Genomic DNA, 19,144 nt, shown 5'->3' with positions numbered 1-19,144 from the left:
TAAGGACTTCCTAGACCAGAAGTGGCAGGAGGGGGCAGGAAAAGAGGTTCACAAAGATAGACAATAGTAGGGATAAGTAGAGTCCCCAGAGTGTGGAGGAGCTCCTTGGTGCCAATAAGATTGAATGCGGGTCCCAGTGGCTTGTTCCTATAGTTTCCAGATACTAGAAAGGCTGAGGCAGAAAGATTGCTTGCACCTGGGTTGGATGTTAAGAGTACAGTCCTTGATGGTTTTCTGAACTTGGGTGATGCTTTCCTTATTTAATAACTGGAAATATCCGGTAAGTTCCAGGAATCAGTTTTTAATGATTAAAAAAAAATTCTAGCCCTGTGTGGCAGGGCTTGAAAGCTTATTATTGAAAGCTTATTATCACAGATGCACAAGCTGAGGTTCACCCTTGCTAAATGGTTTTCATGCAAGTAACAACACAAGTCAGGAAATCCAGTCCCTGAGGAGGCGTGGCTCTGCTGAGGAGCTCTCACCCAGGATGTTCCATCCCCAGCACCACAAAATAGTGAAGGACATTCCTTGATTTAGGGTTATGATGTCATGAGACTTCATCTTCCTGGTCTGTATTTCTGTAAGATGTTCTTAGATTTATTAGCCATTTGGGAGGCATCTGCTCAAAATTTTTGCTCAGCTCTCTGAGTTCAAGGTCAGCCTGGTCTACAGATTGAGTTCCAGGACAGCCAGAGATACATAGAAAAACTCTGGGGGGTGGGGGGGAAGAAAGTAATATACTCTGGATATTAACTCCGCTCCCCGTCTTTCTCTAAAAGTGAGGAAATTTATTCATAGGTGCTTGCTGTTTGTGTCATATTTTATTTGATTTTTTTCAGTTAGATGAATTGAAATAAGAGAAGCTATAGCAGCATATTTCTTTGCAAAATATGTGGTGTATGTTTCAAAATTCTATTTCTAATATTTTGGAATTGGTGGACTCACATATAGATAGTTTGCTTTAAAACAGGTGGCATGTTTCTGTTTTAGTTGGGTACAATTAGCAGAATAAATTAATGCAATCTAGAAGAGAGGAGGCGTGCACAGGATCCCATTCCCCCATTGAGTCCTGCTGATCAGGGGCAAGTTACTTATCTCAGGGTCTTAAAATCATCAGTAAATGCAGAATTGAGTTGATAATCTCTGACTCAGAGCTGGAACGCTGGCCTGGCACAGTGTGAGTAACTATTGTGATAAATGAGGGGGCATCTCACAGGACGTGAGCAGTGGCCTCTTCAGTCACTTATTTGGCCAGACCTGCCAGTGGCCCGTTCTGGATAAGCCACCCTATCTACAGAGTGGCTTAGAGTTTTGTCCAGGACACCCAGATACAGCTTAAGCTAATTTAAAATATATACACTCAGGATGTTAGGGAGGAGACCTTTATTGAATCGTCCCATTGATTCTTATGATCCAAAACTTGAGTCACCACATAATTGCCCATGAATACCTAAAAATTTATTACTCTGAGACTCCACTCAGCGTTTTATTAGGACGAAGGGCAAAAAGAAAGGCAGTGTCCAGTCCTCAGGAGTGTGGGCAGGTAAGTGTGGCTCCTTCAAGTACAGCTTTTGGCAGGGTATTGGGGTGTATGTTTGCAGTCTCGGTATGCCAGAGATTGCAAGTCTGAGACCAACCTGGGCTGGAAAATGCTTGCCTAGCATGGCTCCACTTCCCCATCCCCCAAAATCCTTTTAGTTTGGCCTTCATTACCATTATTATTGGGTATATCTGCTTATCTGCTTTTTTTTTTTTTTTTTTAAGTTGTATTTTCTTATAGAGAGTATTCACTCGAGTGATGCAGCATTTGTGTGGAGGTAAGAGGAGAATTTTCGGGGGTTGGATCTCTCCTCCTGCCACATGGGTCCCAGGGATCAAACTCAGGTAGTCAGGCCTTGTAGCCTATTTTGAGACTAAGTCACACTGTGTGTGTAGCCCAGGGTGGCCTTGAAGTTGCCCCCCTGTTCTTTCCCCCATGCCCCCCATGCCCCCCATGCCCCCCATGCCCCCCATGCCCTGCTGGGATTACAGCATGCCTTGCTATGCCCAGCTACTCCTACATTCATACTGTTTTTCAAACTTTTTTTGAAAGAAAAATTGGATCTGGACATGGTGGTTCACAACTGTAATCCCAACCTTGGAACACAGACAGGACAACTGCCCCAAATTAAAAGCTAGCCCAGGCTAAGGAGTGAAACCCTGTCTCAAGGGGGATACAAAAGGAAACGTGAGATTCCGTCTCAGTTGCTTAGCACCTAACGAGGGTGACAGTAACTGAACTGTAAGGAAAGGTGATCAAGGCTGCAGTGACCCCAGTTTTGTCAGATGTAGAGGTCATATGTCCTGTCCCATCATCTCTCTCTCTCTCTCTCTCTCTCTCTCTCTCTCTCTCTCTCTCTCTCTCTCTCTCTCTGCCTTTGATATACTGCATACCAGGAGATTATGGTATTGGCTGTACTTGTTTGTAAAACAGGATAAATCCATTTACTTATCTGTAGGCATGTCCTTGCTGTTAGTGTTTTGCTGGCTGCTAAGCCTGGATAGTAGAATACTGTCTCCAGTCCTGCTGTGAGATAGTGTGGATTCCACAGAGGCCGAGGAATCCAGAAATTGTGATCCTTTTCAAAGAAAGGATTAGGAACAGGCCCTAACTGCCTGAAGCTTGCTGCCTCCAGGCCGAGATTACTTGAGCTCCAATAGCCACTCTGTAGCTGGTATTTCGTGGCTTATCATTGCCTATAATCAAGGGGTTTAAACAGGAACAGAGTGTTCTGTCTCTGTCTCTGAAAAACACGATAGAGAATTTTTTCATTATTATTGTTTTTTTAAGGTACAGGGTCTTGCTCTGTATGTAGCCCAAACAGGCCTTGAACTCCTAATCCTCCTGCTTCAGCCTCCCCAGTGGTGATTAGTAGCATGTACCACCACATTTACCCTGGCATTTAACACTTTCCTGAATTCTCATAGCTTTCCATCTTCTAGCATTTAATGCAATCTCTGTTTTATGACTTGTGTTTCTTTTGATTCCAAAATAGAATCAGAAAGGAAAACCTCAGAAATCCCTGTGTCTAATTCCCAAGTTTCAGAAAGCAGAGAACCCACAGCAGGTGTATGGAGGTCAAAGGACAACTTGGAGGAGTCCTTCCTCTTCCTCCATCATGTGGGTTCCAGGGATGGAACTCAGGCGGTCTGGCTTGGCAGCAAGCATTCTGATCTGCTAAACTATCTTGCCACCCTTCCTGATTTTAAAAATTGCATTTATTCATTTGTGTGTGCCCATACATATATCCACGCACATGCCACAGTGTACATGGAAGGCGGTGGGCAGCCTATAGAGTTTTCTCTCACTGTATGAGTCCTGAAAATCAAACTCAGGCTTGATAGACTGCTGAACTGCCTCTCCATCTAAGACAACATCTTTTAAAAACAGTTCTGTGTTTGTTTCTACATCAGTCTGAGTTCTAGCTGGTGTCTGTGGAGAGAGTCTGGGAGCAAGTCTGAAAGCAAGTGGAATATGAAAGGGAGGGGAAGGGTGGGAGCTTTCATTGAAGTCATGCAGAACAAACTTCCTGTGTCATGATGTGTTCAAGTGCACATGACCATGACAAAGTGCACTGGCTTAGCAGGTACAGAGCGGCACCATTTCTCTTCAGAGAGCACTGGGTTCCCAGCCCTTTCAGCTTTCTTATTTTGAGATAGGGCCCTGTTAGGTTGACCTGGTTGGCCTTGCCCTCTTGCCTCTGCGTCCTGACTATTGGGATCAAAGGATTGTATCAGGTACTGTTCTGTTTTGTAATAAAGGCAACTTACAGAAAGATGAGTTTATTGGGCCTAACGGTTCCAGAGGGATAAGAATCCATAATGAGAGGTAGGCATGGTGGCAGGCGTGGAGGCAGAAGCCGGAAGCCCCAGAGACCACATCTTCAAACACAAACACGAAGCAGAGAGAGTGAACTAGAATTGGGTGAGAATATATACTCTCAGAGCCCTCTAGCCAGTGACATCTTTAATCCAGGAGGGTTGCACCACGCTAACACTTGGATCCCTAAGCACTGCCAACTGGGATCCAAGTGTTCACACGGGAGACAGTTCTCTCTAACCACCGAATTCCACTGCCTCGCCCCCATGATCATAAAATGCAAAATGCATTTAGTCCAACTTCAAACTCCCCATAGTCTTTCAGAATCTCATTGCTTTTCAAAGTCCAGTCTCTTTGGAGACTGAAGCCATCTTTTAAATATACACTCCAGTAAGATCAAAAAAGCAAATTACATACTTCAACATATAATGAATGCCACAGAATACACATTACGATTCCAAAACTGAGGAATGGGGACAGTGGACAAAGACTGGACCATAGCAAGACTGAAATACCAAATCCTGTAGCTCCGAGTCCAGTGTCAAAGGGTTTAGATGGCTCCACCCCTCCAGCTCTGCTGCCTATTCTCTCTCTCCTGTCTCTGGCTAGTTTCACTCCCATGAGCAGCTCTCCCCCGCACATGTCTTGCAATTCTGGCATCTCCAACATAGGGAGTCTCCCAGGCTTTATTTTCACAGTTTCAGACAATAGCCTCTCACAGCTTCCTGCCCTCTCTGGGCCTTCATGCTGAGGCCTGTCTTCAGTGTTTCTCTGAAACTGGACAGTCAATTCCCTTCACTCTTGAACCTCTAAAACCAACACCACGTGGACAACGCTGCCAAGTTTGGCTGCTCGTTTAGAACCGATCCTGCTGGACTTGAACCTCAGCAGCAGTGTTTTTCTGCTTTTGCTTTCTAGGAGCAGATAATGCCTTAGGTTCTCTTCATTGGGAAGTTTAGTTGGGTGTAGTCTTGCTCTGAGGGCACCTTTCTCTCCTACCAGTGAGGAGCCCTAGGCTTTTTCAAGATGCTAATCTCATGAGTTTTTCTTCCAGTTTTGCATTGGCTAAGCCAAAGTGCTCTTTGTCTCTCCAGACCATATTCTACTGTACATGCTGTTTTTCACTGTGGACCTCCATAAGCAGTCAGCACACACACATACACACACACACACACACACACACACACACACACACACACACACGTATTTGTGTGTGTGTGTGTGTGTATCCCGTGGACTCGATATCATGCAGTCTTGATATGTCCTTCACCAGAGAAATTAGTCCATTACTTTTTAATTTAGCCCCAAGAAATTTCTCAGATCACAGGGTAAAACAGCCAAACTCTCTCTCTCTCTCTCTCTCTCTCTCTCTGTGTGTGTGTGTGTGTGTGTGTGTGTGTGTGTGTGTGTGTGTTTGTATGGGGGGGAGCTGGCTGTCTTGGAACTCACTCTGTAGACCAGGCTGACCTTGAACTCAGAGATCTACCTGCCTCTGCCTCTCTGAGTGCTGGGATTAAAGGCGTGTCTACAGCCAGATTCTTTATTATATGAATAACCTCTTCCAGTTGCTAGCATTTTCCCCCCTGAAACCTCTTGAACCAGGCCTCCATCCTCCACAGTGCCCTCAGGACCACTATCTTACAGACCTCTGCTCAACAGCCTGCCTGCTAGCATTGCTTTTAACCACTTTTTCACTCCAAAACTCCTCCATATTCTTCCAGAAAATAACATGGTCTGCTTTTTCACAGCACCAGCCCAGCACTTTCTGGCACCAGTTCCTTTATGCGTTACTTTCTGTTACTGTGATAAGACAGTAACACGAACAAGACAACTGAGAAAGGAGCTTATTTTGGCTTACTGCATCAGAGGGTGAAGAGTCCTTCATGGTGGGGAGGCTTGGTGACAAGGACAAGGCATGTCAGTAGGGCTAAGAAGCCGAGACAGATACCACGTCTTCAAACACAAACACCGAGCAGAGAGAGCAGAGTTGATACTCTCAGAGCCTGCGCCTGGAGACACACTTCCTTTAACCAGGCCTGTACCACCTAAACCTCCGGAAACAGTACCGCCAGCTGGTGACCAAGTGTTAAATGGCCAAGCCTGTGGTGGACATTTCTCATTCAGACTGCCCCAAAGCCTGTGCCACCATGCCTGCCTTACTTTCTCCTGATTTTTAAGTATGTGCTATCAATACGTGTTTTGTGACTCCATTTCTATGGGTTATTTCCCGACTTGGGGTCTTCTGTGTGGCCTGCCGTAGTAGTTATCCAAAGGAATAGCTTTATGTGGAAGGACAAGACTTTGATTTTCACTGTGCTTAAGGTTTTGTTGGAGCATTGGCAAATGTAGACTGTAATCCCTGGACATTTTTTAAAAGCCCAGAGGTCGAACCAGTTCTTTCTGTGATGCTTTTCCTCTCAGCACGTGTAGTGTGTGCACACACCTGAGCATGTGTGTGTGTGCATGTATGGAGGCCAGAGACCAATGGTGGGTATCTTCCTTGAATTCTCTTCCCTGTATTTTTGAGACTGGCTCTCTTCATTGGTTTCTCTGAAGCTTGCTTCCAAACCCCAGGCTTTATGCATGCTAAGCAAGCTCTCCATCATCGAGCTGTACTCCTTCCCATTCTAACTCATCTTTTAAAAGGAAGATTTGAAGCTGACTTGGTTTGTGTCTGTTTTTACCTTATTTTAGGCTGTTTATTTTGTTTTGTTTTAATGTGTATGGGTATTCTGCTTGCACATACGTATGTTGACCACATGTGTCCTTGGTACCTATGGAAGCCAAAAGGACATCAGATGCCCTGGACCTGGAGTTAAAGGTGGTTGTGAGCCACCATGTAGGTACTGGGAATTATGCCTGGTTACTAGGGGAAGCAGCCAGTTCTCTTGACCACTGAACCATGTCTTCAACCCCTTGTCTAGTTTTTAATAAAACAAAATTTAGAGACAGTGTTTTGATCTGTAGCACAGGCTGGCCTAGAATTCACATTAGTCTTGCCTCAGCCTACCAAGTACAGGTGTGAGCTACCACATTCTCTGTCTCTGTTTCTCTCTCTCTCTCTCTCTCTCTCTCTCTCTCTCTCTCTCTCTCTCTCTCTCTGTGTGTGTGTGTGTGTGTGTGTGTGTGTGTGTGTGTGTGTGTGTGTGTGTGTGTGTTGCTGGTGATTAAACCCATAGCCTTACATTGGTAAGTCCCACTGGGTATTGTGCTGTACTCTAAGCTTTGGTACTCTGTTGAATTGATTTGTTTTGAGGCAAGCTCTCACTACCATGTATGTATGGCAGACTAGCCTGAACTTGCTGTTCTCCAGGGTGCAGGGTTTATAGACATGGACCACCTGACCTACCTTGATGCTATGGTTTCCCAGGAAATTAGATGTTACTGGGGTCCCCAGGTAGCTACAAGCTACAGTGGCTCAGGACAGCTAACCCTATGAGTTCCCAGTACAGTTCCCAGCTGCTCCAGGCACTTGACAAAATCTTTCAAACAGCCATAGAGGATCATGCGTGCCCCAATGCCCTTCCTCGGCATGTGAGGAAGGAAGCAGAAGCCAGGTGGAGGAACCCTGCTCTAGTCTAGTGAGGTGTGCCCCTGCTTCAGTTTTGAACCAATTGCCTTTATCAAGACTTTTTAACCCATATGGTGTGGATGGTCATGCCACCCCTGTTTTACATGTATCCACATCATTGTTCATAAAGTTTGTCAGTGACTTCCTGCCCAGAAGAAATGAAGGAAGCACACTGTTGACAGCCATGTTGAAATGTAAAAGACCAACCTGCTAATTTCCCAATATTTGGGAAATACAGAAAAGCATGGCAGAATTAAAAATAACTCACACTGTTATTTAATGGAACCTCCTTTAGAACAAAGCCCATATTTTATAAGATGTAAGTATTGCTTGTGGAGAGTAAAGCATGCACATACTTAATTACGTGCCTCATCTTTTTGTCTGTTTGCATTTTTTGCACATATATCTTTTAAACAAAAGCCCTTTCTTTAGTGATTCCATAAATTACAGTTAGTATTATGTGGCATCATAACTCAAATTTTTGGCATTCCATGCTGTGAAATCCTAACTCCATTTTCAAACCCAGTGACCTCTGGGCTTTTCTCTCTGAAACAAACAGCTTTGGGACAGTGCTCTGCCAGGCTAGAGCAGCCCCGGGGGGTTGGAGTTAAAAGCTTTCCGATAGCTGAAGGCAGCCGCTCACTCCGCTCCGCTCCGTTTAGAATTTCCTCCCAAAAGTCAGCGCGTGGTGATGTCGCTGGAGCACTATGCCTGAGTCACTGGTAGCAGGCTGTTAGTTTCTGGGCAGCGCTGGCCAGAACACACAGCGCTGAAGAGTTCCCGCAGCTGCCAGCCTGACCCGCCACCCTCCACAATGAGCTGAGGACCAGCTTCCTGGGTCACACCCTCAACCTGCTGTGCGTGTTCAGACAGAAGGATGGTAGCCAGAGGAGAAATTGCAAGATTTTGGAGTCTGGAGAGCCTTCACATGGGTATGTGTGCAGTTCTCAGTGTTGTTGACTCCACTCTCTGAACTGCAGCTCACACTCTTCCTCTCCCCCTCCTCTCTAATCTGGTGTGAGTGTACCTGGAAGGAAAGGGGAAATCTCATTCCTCCCAGGAGAGAATTGATCTTGCCTATGATAGAGTAAGAATGAACCATGAAGTCTGTCAGAGTCAAGTGTGGACCACCTTTTGCAAGTGGTGGGATCTGGTGTTTGCTAGGCGGTTGTTAATAGGTTTTGTTTATGTTTCATGAAATTTCTCTCTTTTGAAAGGGGATGCCTGTGTGTAGAGATGTGTAACTGCCCCCTCCTGCACTGTGGGGGAGGGGTAAGGCCTAAAGCCCAGGATTGGCTTTAGAGGTGCAGTTTTGAAAGTAGTCTGCCCTGGTTCAGTTTGGGCATTATGCTCTTCTTACCCTTACTTGCTAATATTTCTTTTATCAGTAGCTGGGCTAAATGTGAAAGAAATGTTATTCTAGGAAGTTGTAAATTGTAATTCCTGAGGAAATGGGGGGGGATCACAGGAAGGCTTCTCCCCCCACTGAAGTGGGATACTCGAAAAAAACAGAGCTTGTCTTTGGTCTTGCCATAAATAGATGCCAGAAACGTGTGCTGAGATGAATGGGAACTGTAGTTGACAGCTTAAAGGCAGGTCCCGCCAGCAGTGAGGCTGTTTGTAGTTAGTGCTTTCTTCCCTGTTACAGCTTTCTTCCCTGCAGCCGAGATAGGACAGGGCTGTGGTTACAGCATCTGTCTCTGGCAGATTATCCCACAAGCCTAGTGTGAGTGACAGGCTCAATCACATTGTCATCAGGCACGGCACAGCAGACTAAAGCCAGGATAGAGGGACTGGGAGACTAAGACGGATGAGGCTCTTACCTTCCTGCAGTCAGGAGGAGATACAGAGTACTACAGAATCTTCCATGGAGGCTTGTGCTTGGGGAATCAATGGATGGGTACTCAGCCCCTGTGACCAGCTGAGCTGTAGAAGGTCAGCCCCCAACTCCTCTGCTGTGCCAGTGTGGAGGGGCAGCCCGGCAGCCAGCCTGCTTTACTTCCCTACTCTGTGACTTCACTCAAGAACTGTCTCAAAGTCTTGGCATGCTGTGCATGAGCACAGTAAAATCATCTAAAGTAGTGTAATTCCCCAGGAATAATAAGTATCCAAAATAACTGGAGCCCCCATTGGTGGGTTGCTGCACAGAGCACTCTGAGAGGGGAGTGAACCCTAGGGTCGGCTGGTGGATGCTCCTTCCATTTGGTGTGGCCCCCGTTTTTTATTTCCAGTTTTTTGTTTGTTTGTTTTTCTTTGTTTTTGGTCTTTTAAGGTGGTGTCTCTTAGTTAAGGTGGGATCTCTTAGTCCACCCAGCCTGTTCCTAAACTCAGGATTCTCCTGCCTAACCATCCTGAGGGCTGGGATAATAGGCGTGGCATACCAACACAGCTAGTTGATCTTGAGCTATGGCCTCCTCCTAGACAAGTGAGTGGTGCTGATAGTAATTCAGGACATTTGTTAGGTGTTGAATACCATGTTAGATACAATCTGGCTTCCCTGATAGATTTCTCCAACCAGCAAGGTAGCAGTTGGACTTGGGAATCCGGGAGGGATAACCCCTCAGGTGTCAGTCAGTAAGGATGGATGTGTACAGCCACCATCAGACCAGGGACTTACAGAGGTGGCATAGCTGGCTGAGGATACAGCAGACGCTCCAGGGCATGTCGTAGATAAAGCTGAGACTTGTTACAGGGCACGGAGATGCCAACTTCCTCTTGGCTAATGGCACAGAGAGGGGTACCCTGGGCTGTCAGCTGCCCATGCCATGCCATCCCATCCTATCCCATCACTTTACAGATGAGCACAGTGATCCAGAGTTTGGATGGCAGAACTCCAGGCAAGCTGACCACGGTGGCGTAGAGAATATTCATTGGTAAATTACTTGATGAAATTGAAGACTTGACAAGTCATCTACAGAAAAATGAATCCACTTCTAGAATTTGGTATGGTTAGGCTCAGTTGTGATGTGACCTCCTCCTATCGGCTCTGGACAGCCAGAAACATGCAGTGTGCTGACGAGAGCTGAATGGGGAGAACTGTTTCTGGAAGATTCTTAGTCCTTATGAGAGGTTATCAGCAAGGGTGACAGCGTCTGTTTCTATTGTCTGTTTGGATCTTATTGTTGGTATGCCTGTTCCAGAGATGCAAAGAGAACTATTTTTGAAGAATGGCTTTCAAGGCAGCAGGACATGAGAGCAATAGTTTATATTTGAGTGTGAAAGCTGTCCATGCTTTATTTGGTTCATCCTGCAGCAGTGGCTCACAAATGAGTTCCTGTCCTTAAGGTCCATGGGACAGTCATGGACATACCTAACTGAAATAGAAGAACAGTGGTAATGGTACCAAAGGCAGTTGTGTACGTGTGGGAGGTATTTGGAAAGAGGTGAGCCAGATGTGCTCCTGGAACAGGTAAGAGGTGGCTGTTCTCGGGATCAAAGCACAGATTAGAGGGAGACATATGGGGAACCCTCCACTAAGAAGAGACAGTTGGGCTTTAGAAAATGATTCAGAACTCTGAGTTGTTTGGGGAGGGAAGGAGCAAACCAGTTTCTCCCATCAGAGCGTTCCACAGCAGCGGCACTTTCCATTGCTGGGCAGCCTGTGGTGTGGTGGGGGCAGGCCACAGGCACACACGGGTGTGCTGTGGTGTGAGGTTCACCTGAATGCCCACCGCCTCTCCACTTTTTTGTTGTTGTTGTTGTTTTGTTTTGTTTTTATCAAGATCAGGTTTCTCTGTGGCTTTGGAGCCTGTCCTGGAACTAACTCTTGTAGATCAGGCTGGTCTTGAACTCACAGAGATCTGCCTGCCTCTGCCTCCCCAGTGCTGAGATTAAAGGCATGTGCCACCACTGGCCCGGCCCATCGCCTCTCCATTTTGGCAGGCATCAAAGCCATTTGAGGGGCTTTTGAAAACAAAATTCTCACCTCCCACCTCAGTTCTGGCCCAGATGGCCAGAGAATAAGGTGGGATTCCCTCTTCTCTAAGCATGTGGCAGGGAGCCATGCCCTCTGGTTTGTAGGGCCCTGAGGAAGAGTGGATCAGGTATGCCTGCCTGCAGCTCTGTGGGCATTGTTGGTTCCCTCTGTGGCTATGGAGGTGGCCTGAGCGTGGCTGTGGCTGTCTGGGAGAAGGGGCTGGGCCCATCACTTGAGCTATAACCACAGCTGTCTGCCTGTGAGGCCATTTCCGCTTTTGAGGGGGGAAGCTGGAATAGCTTATCTCAGCCTGGAGGAAGTGGAGTGAGCAGCAGGAGGTTTTCTGCAACGTATGTTTTTAACAGACTATTCTAAGTTCGGGAATTTCCCCCCAAACAAAGCCTTGGGGAAATCCCCACCAGAGCTGGCTGGCTGGGAAAGGGCACTGTGCATTAATTAGCAAGTCTGTGGGTGACGGCCTGTGCCATCTCCAGGCCCAGCCTTGAAGACTAGCTGAAAGGCTGGGTACTTCTCACCTCCACACCCACCTCAGGCTGTGTGCATCAGGGTGTTTTTCTCAGTTACACATGAGAAAGCAAAGGCTCAAAGATCGTGGCTTTCCCAAGGTGGCCTCACTGGGACCCAGACCAAGCCCTGGGGACTAGGCAGTCCAGTCCTTTTAAACCCTGCCACTGTGTGCAACAATAAGCAATCGAGAAAGAGACTTGTTTGTCCCGAGAAGAAAGCCATGTCAGGCACTGTGGATGGGTTTGTTCTCCAGAGTACAGCCAGAAAGGGGGCACAAAACATGGCTCTGGTGTTAAAGCTGCGCTGTCATTTCTTGTCAAAAGGCCCTGTTAGAACCAGACCATCTGTCAGATCATATTTGGAGTTTAGCAAGGTGGTCTGCTGATCTCATGAGGAACATAGCTGCTGTTCCTTGTTGGTTTTTTGTTTGTTTGTTTGTTTGTTTGTTTTTCAAGACATGGTTTCTCTGTGTAGCTTTGGAACCTGTCCCAGAACTTTGTAGACTAGGCTGGCCTCAAAATCGCAGAGATCCACCTCCCTCTGTCTCCCGTGTGCTGGGATTAAAGGTGTGTACCACCACTACCCAGCTCTTTGTTGGCTTTTAAGAAACCGACACCCCTTCTCATTGTCCTTCCTTAACAGTCCTGTGACCAGTGCCTTGTGAGCCTAGACATTGACCCAGTCTCTGTAGGTAGCACACAGCCTGATGCACCTGTTCCACTAGAGAATTGTTCCCTAGGTAACAGACTTGGAAGTTAGAAGACATCTTCCCAAACAAACTACAAGAGGCCACTGTGTAAGGGACAGGGCAATTGAACATATAAATGGTACTCCAGGAAAACAACCTTCCATGGTGGTCCAACACACTCTATTCTGTATCTAGGACAGGTGGACTTGACAAGTGTTCTTCCAAAATTGTCTCACACACAGAGATCTGTTAAAAGATCAGGGATTCTTAGTTAGGATGCCCAATACCCTGAGTTCAATCCCCAGTCGTGCAAAAAAATTGAAAAAATAAAGATAAAGGGAGTCTCTCCAGAATTAGGCTAAAGTTTTAGTTAGTAAGCACTTAGAAATAGCACTTGCCCTCTCTTGTGGTGGATGAGAACTGAGAGTCTGGGGATCTTAAAGTGTCTTTGATTTTGAGCCGTCTTTTTTCCATGTGCACAGGATTATTTTACTGAGAATTAGTTGTATTTATATATTTATTTGTCTGTGTGTGTATATATATATGTACTTTTAAATTATATATGTGTGTGTTGTGTGTGTGTGTGTGTACTAATTGTTAAAGAAAAAGGCCATGAATTTGAGGGGAGTTGGGGTGCCTAGGAAGGACTAGAGTGAGTGGGGAGTGATGTAACTATATTTTAATAATAATAATAATAAAAGAATGTCTCAAGAAGGAAAAGTATTTTTTCCATTTTTCAACAAAAGAAATGCGATAGATAGCTGTGCCCTTGTGAGTTGGTGGTGGGGACATAAACTGATGTAGCCATCCTGGAAAACAATATGGAAGCTCACAAAAATCTTACAGCAGAATGAGCAATGCCAGCACTATCCTGATTGAGTTCAGAACCTAAAGAACTGAAAGCAGGTCTTCAAAGCAATGCTGAGCGCACTCATGCAGACGGCAGCCATTGTTCACAGTAGCCAAGAGCTACAAGCTCTTGTAGTGTGCCCATCCACATGGAAGCAGGCAAGCAAAACAGAAAGGGAGGCTCACACAGTCTTAGAACAGAAGGGAATTCCGACTGGGGCCACACGAACAGACCGTGAGTGTGTTATGCTGAGTGAAACACTTGTCACAGCAAGGCTCATGCTACGTGGTTCTGGACACAAACTATCTGAAGTAGAATCACAGAGGCAGGAAATAGGTGGTTGTCAAGGAGTGGGCAGGAGAGAGAAGGAGGAAAGGAAGTTAGTGTTTGTATAGGGTTTCGGTTTTGCAAGATGAAAGAGTTCATGTATAGCTACCGAGCACAACACTGCTCAACTCTGCTTTAAAGGGGTTAAGCTGGGGTTAAAGGAAAAGAAGGAAAAAATTTACATATTTAGCCGTTGGTGGTGATATATATACATATATACAAATACACATACACACATGTGTGTATGTGTGTGCGCGCGCTCGAGTTCCCAGTATGGGAGAGAAAGGTGGATAGGAGGCGGCGGTTCCTATCTACCTTTGGCTAGATGTCTCAAAACATCTAGCCAAAACAATTTTCTTTTTATTTCTCTTGATTTTTCTGACGAACATTTTGAGAATTTATATTAGTTATTTTTACACAAAGTCACTGTAAGCTAACAAGTCATCTTTACTAACTCCCATTGGTGGCAGAGGGATTGGGAGCCTTTTCAGCTGGTAGGAAGTGACTGCAGAGGGACAGGGTCCAGGAAAGGGGTCGCCCACAGAGGTGGGCGTGGGCGTTGGCAAACATACGCACACACCGGGGTTTTTCAGTAGCTCTTTCCCCATTAACAGTGTTCAGCTCAGCTGAACATCATTTACTGCAAATGTCTGGCAGTAATCACACCCCTGAAGTAGAATGAAGTCAGTCCAAGGAGACCTTGGCTGCTGCAGGAAAAAAACAAAAACAAAACACAAAACCCACACTGTGGGGCTTTTTGTGAAACCTTGAGACCAGGATCCTGAGTTGACAGTGGACGCAGCATAGGGCACGGCTGGGGCGTGAGAGGGAAGATGTGTAAACAAAGACCGACTGCAGGATCTGAGGTGGGTGCTGCGCTTGTGCCAAGGAGACCTGGTGTCCATCCTTGCCTGGCCTGGCGCAGCGCTACTCGGTTGTATAACTTCTTGGAAACATGCAGCTTGTTTGGAAAGTGTGGAGCATCTTCTGTACAGGTGTTTACATGTAAAAATGAAACATATAAGCCTTGCCCATGGGACTGGGAACTGGGAGCCCTGGGGGTTAGGAGGAACACAATCATGGTTGTCATTAAGGTTGTGGAGGGCAAAGAAGAAAGGCAAACCGAGTCAGGATGTCCTTAGGCCTCACTGGGAGCCAGGTTTGGTACCAGCACATGTTTACTGTCTGTCACACGGGTTTTCTCTCTTGTTACCAGTAACAGGCATCACAGAGGCAGCCAGTGCTGCTCTGGAGTGGGAGGGAGAAGACATAGGTCACTGAGGTCCCACGACACAGCGCCCAGTAAAAGAATATCTGCACTTCTGTACGGTGTTCCTTGTATTTATTGTTTGTGGTTGTGCATCTGGAGGGCGGGACAACTAGTAGGAGTCAGTTCTCTGTTTCCACCATGTGAGTCCTAGGGATAGAACTCAGGTCCTCAGGCCTGGCAGGGGTGTCTTTACCACTGAGCCATCTTACCAGCCCCCCGGTTTCATTTTAGAATGTATTTAGTTATTTTGATTGATTGATTGGTTGATTGACTGAGGCAGGGTTTCCATACTTAGTCCAGATTGGCCTTGAACTTGTGACAGTCTTGAAGATGTGGTTTTTAAATGGGATGTTCAAGAAGCAAAAGTCTTGTCTGGGGAGGGGTGTCCTGGTGGGGGTGGGGGCATCAGGATGCCATCAGAACCAGGATTAGGGTGTGGGTGTATAGTGAAGCACGTGGCTTTGACTCTCCCACAAGGCTCATGTGCAGAGTCAGTTTGAATTAGGAGTGATATAATCGCTGCCTAAAACAGACAGTGGATGTGGTAAGGCAGGGAGGCCAGCAAGGGGAAGCTGAGTGAGCCTATTAGGGTGACCCAGGCCAGTGCTGGGAGACAGGTGGGAGCTGGCTGGGTTCTTGTCCCCTTTGGAGGGCAAGGCAGAGTCCAGGTAAGATGTGAAAGGCAGGAGAAGAAGAATGGCCTTTGAGTATATAAAACATGAAAACCTGCTCATAATAGATGGCAGGACTGAACTTGAAAGGGATCCAGTGTCTTTGCCCATGGTTCTTTAGCCAGAAAGTGAAACTGGCATAGCAGCCTGGGAAAGTAGTGACGTATAATCATGCCTGCGTTGCAGCATTCACTTGTGTACCCACGTGGTGATGGGTGTAGGGAGGTCAGTGTGGTCCTTGTCCTGCTAGGCATCTTTCCCTATACACTGCTTGTCTTCTGCCTCTAGCCACACCCCCTGCAGTCAGCCGGTGAGGAGCCTGAGTCAGTGTACTTGGGCTAATGGAAGCCGGAGTCTCATGACCCACTTCATCCTTAAGCATCTATGGCAGCAGGTCAGAGATTATTTGGTCATTTGTCCTTGTCACTTTGCATCCCTGTCTCCTGTGAAGTCTAGCACTTTTTCCAGTGAATCCTTGATATTAGACGCCTGCAAAGTGTGGATTATAGATGATAGTTTCTGGGTTTAGAAAAGATTGATGTTCCCAGCAACAGACAGATCAGGTGGCAGGGTTCTTGCTGGGCCAACATTGTTCAGTGGTTTCTTTGAGGGGGAAAGTGTCATTTTCAGGGCTTTGCTCTGACTGAGAGGCCCAATGACTTTCTTTTCTTTTTTCTTTTTTCTTTTTTTTTTTTTTTTTTTTTTTCTTTTTTCCTTTTGTTTTCCTTTCTTTTTAAATCTGGTCTCAGCCACAGCTGCAATGTGATAAGTAGAAATGCTGGTGGTGTTGGGCAGCGCCAGGTCACTGCTGGCTGACATCCAAAGATTCTGCAGGTCTGGGCCCCTGCCAGACCAAGGGTTTGTTTGTCTATATGTTTCTCACCCACGGTCGTTAGAACCTTCTATGAATCTGAGCAAGCCCTACCCGGCCCCACTACAGGCTGCTGTCTCCACTGCAATGCTTCCTCCCACCCCCACCTTGAGTTCACAAAGGCTTTTATCTTTAGTGCTGTCTCTGGTGCCTGAGACAGATGACTTACGCACGCAGAAAAACTACTCTTGCTTCCTGAAGGCTTCATTCCTCGGCATCCCACACATTTACCCCAGGATCATGCAATACATCACGTAATAGATAACCATCCATTCTGCACCTGCAAGGCCTGTGACCACAGAAAGGGAATGGAAGTTATGACTGAATAGGAACAGACACTGTACTATGAGCTCAAGTGCATTTCTCAGACTGCTAAGATCTGACTTCCTCAAGACCTCAACCCCCCACCCCCAGCCCTGCATCCCTGAAGGGGGGGGGGACACTTGCAGGTGCTGAGGACTCTCATCACACACGTACACATGATGTCTACCCGTGCCCAGTTGCCCGCCCTTCCCCCAGGGAGTCAGAAAGACACCAGGTGCAGGACAGCATAGGAGCTCCTCAGAGTGTCCCTGTGCATCTTGGCTTTGGGTTCAAGTTCCGGGACACCTTCACTCACTCCCCGAGGCACTTGCAAGGCCGCTCACCACACTGTAGCCAGAATTTGCCTAGTTGCAACCTGGGATAGAAACAGGCTCGGGGTGGGAGAAGGGACTGAACTCTTCAGGCAGGAAGCAAGCAGCCACTGTGGGTCAGAACTCCAGTTCAGCTGCATCCCATCAGCTTGTCCAAGATTCATGGACTTGGCATGCAAATCTCAACAACACTGGTGTATGGCTGGGTACAGATGTACAGTCTCCAGACTGACAGGATAGCTCTGAAAGGGGCATCACTAAAGCAAGGTTGTGAGTTTGCAGGTGGCAGGAGACCCTAGCCTCCAGGAACAAGGCAAGAAAGCATAGGCCTATGAGCAGGCCCAGCCAGGTCAGATGCTGCAGGAAGAAACTGCCTAGGCTCATGGGATGGCTGTAGCAGAGGGGCCTCCTTCGTGCCACACTGCTTCTTCCTATGATGTCCCTTTTGTTATGACTGAGTGTGTGGGGAACCTTGGATTCCATGGTAGGCAAGAGTGACCAAGGTGGAGGACAAGCATGCCAGGCAGAGTTTGAGAGAGAAGTTTTATTAGAAAGGGGAGGGGGGAGGGAAGAGAAAAGAGGTAAAGAGACAGAGACATACAGAGGTCAGAAGAGAAGTGGGAGACAGGAAAAGTCCTGTCTGCCCCAGGAGAACAGCAGGAAGAGAGATCAGAAAGAGAGCCTAAGTGGGCAGGGATCTTTCTTTTAAAGGGTCCTCTGCTCCTGCATGCAGACTACACAACCGTGGATTCCTGGGCTGACCAAGGTACTGCCTGAGTGCATTCTGCCAGGTGATGGGGCAGGCCAGCATAATGCCTGAATCCTTACACCTTTCCCCAGTCCTTCTAGAGCCTTGTTGAACTCATCTGCTTTTGCTCTTGAGTTGAGCATGACTTCCATCACCCATGGACTCCAGGTCTGCCCACCTTTTCCCAGGGTGGTTGCCCCTTCTCTGCAGTGGCCCCCTCTCCCCCCAGCCTCACCATTTCCCTTCCTGTTGCAGCAGAGCCATTTAGTCCTTCCCTTGTCCCATTCTGCCAAAATTATCTTTCTGAAATTTGCAGTGTTGTAAGGGGACCCTGGACTACAAACTTATTACCCCCGACTCATGACTCAGAAGCAAGCCAGTTGATCCTTGACCAACGAAGGAGAGTATGAGTTCCAGACCAGCCTGAACTACATAGTAAAGCCAGTCATAAAAACCACACACTGAGAGAGCATTCATGGTTTTCTGTGGCCCTGCGAGTCTCCTGCCTCAGTCTTCCCATTCTCCCCTTCTGCTCCTTATGCAGAGGACCCCGGCCACCGAAGACACATCTGTGGACACATGAAACCTCAGATCATATCTGCCATATGCTATGTTTTCCTGTTTGTGCTCCAGGCACAAGGTTCAGATGAACAACAATAATAAAGAAATACAACAGTAATAAGAAACATATACTATAGGAATGAATCAAGGGTACTTAACTAGCATGCACAAAGCCCTGGGTCTCTCTGTGGCACCTTAAACAGAAGCTAGCAGACAGATTGTTTATTTCTGGAAATTTCCATTTTATTTTTCAACCATGTTTGTAAGTAATGGATATCCTTGGGAGTGAAGATTTCGATTAAGGGAGCCTTTGGTCGTGGAGTCAAGTACCATGTAGGCTTCAAATTTTGCAACCCTTCGCTCTTGCTTGGTCAAGAGGTTGTCTCGGTATCATCACTGAGGCGGTACAGCTCTACTGAGGAGCCTTTCTCAGTAGAAAGCCTCCCTATTACCATTTGTGAGCCAGTGTCTCACTTGAGTGTTAAGCACTGAGCCCCCTTTGCTGCCCTCAGCTCCAGCTCACCAGCTGCTCGTCTTGGCTCCTTGGGGGCAGATGAAATTTGTTCCACCTTCCCCACACTCACCAGACCTCCTGCTGGAGAAAATGGTGATGGGATGCCCCTGCTTCTGTACCAGAGGAAAGCTAAGG

At 46.9% G+C, this 19,144-nt stretch overlaps 1 protein-coding gene across 1 annotated transcript in view; it reads left to right on the top strand.

Annotated features, from left to right (window-relative positions):
• Spata13 (spermatogenesis associated 13) overlaps window positions 1-19,144 on the top strand; it is a 122,766-nt gene that overhangs the window by 83,897 nt on the left and 19,725 nt on the right. The gene's annotated exons all lie outside the window — the stretch shown is intronic.

This window comes from Phodopus roborovskii, unplaced genomic scaffold (genome assembly GCF_943737965.1).
Source record: "Phodopus roborovskii unplaced genomic scaffold, PHOROB, whole genome shotgun sequence".
Classification (NCBI taxonomy): Eukaryota; Metazoa; Chordata; class Mammalia; order Rodentia; family Cricetidae; genus Phodopus; species Phodopus roborovskii.
Note: the sequence above shows the minus strand (reverse complement) of the source record. Positions and strands in the feature narration are given on the sequence as shown.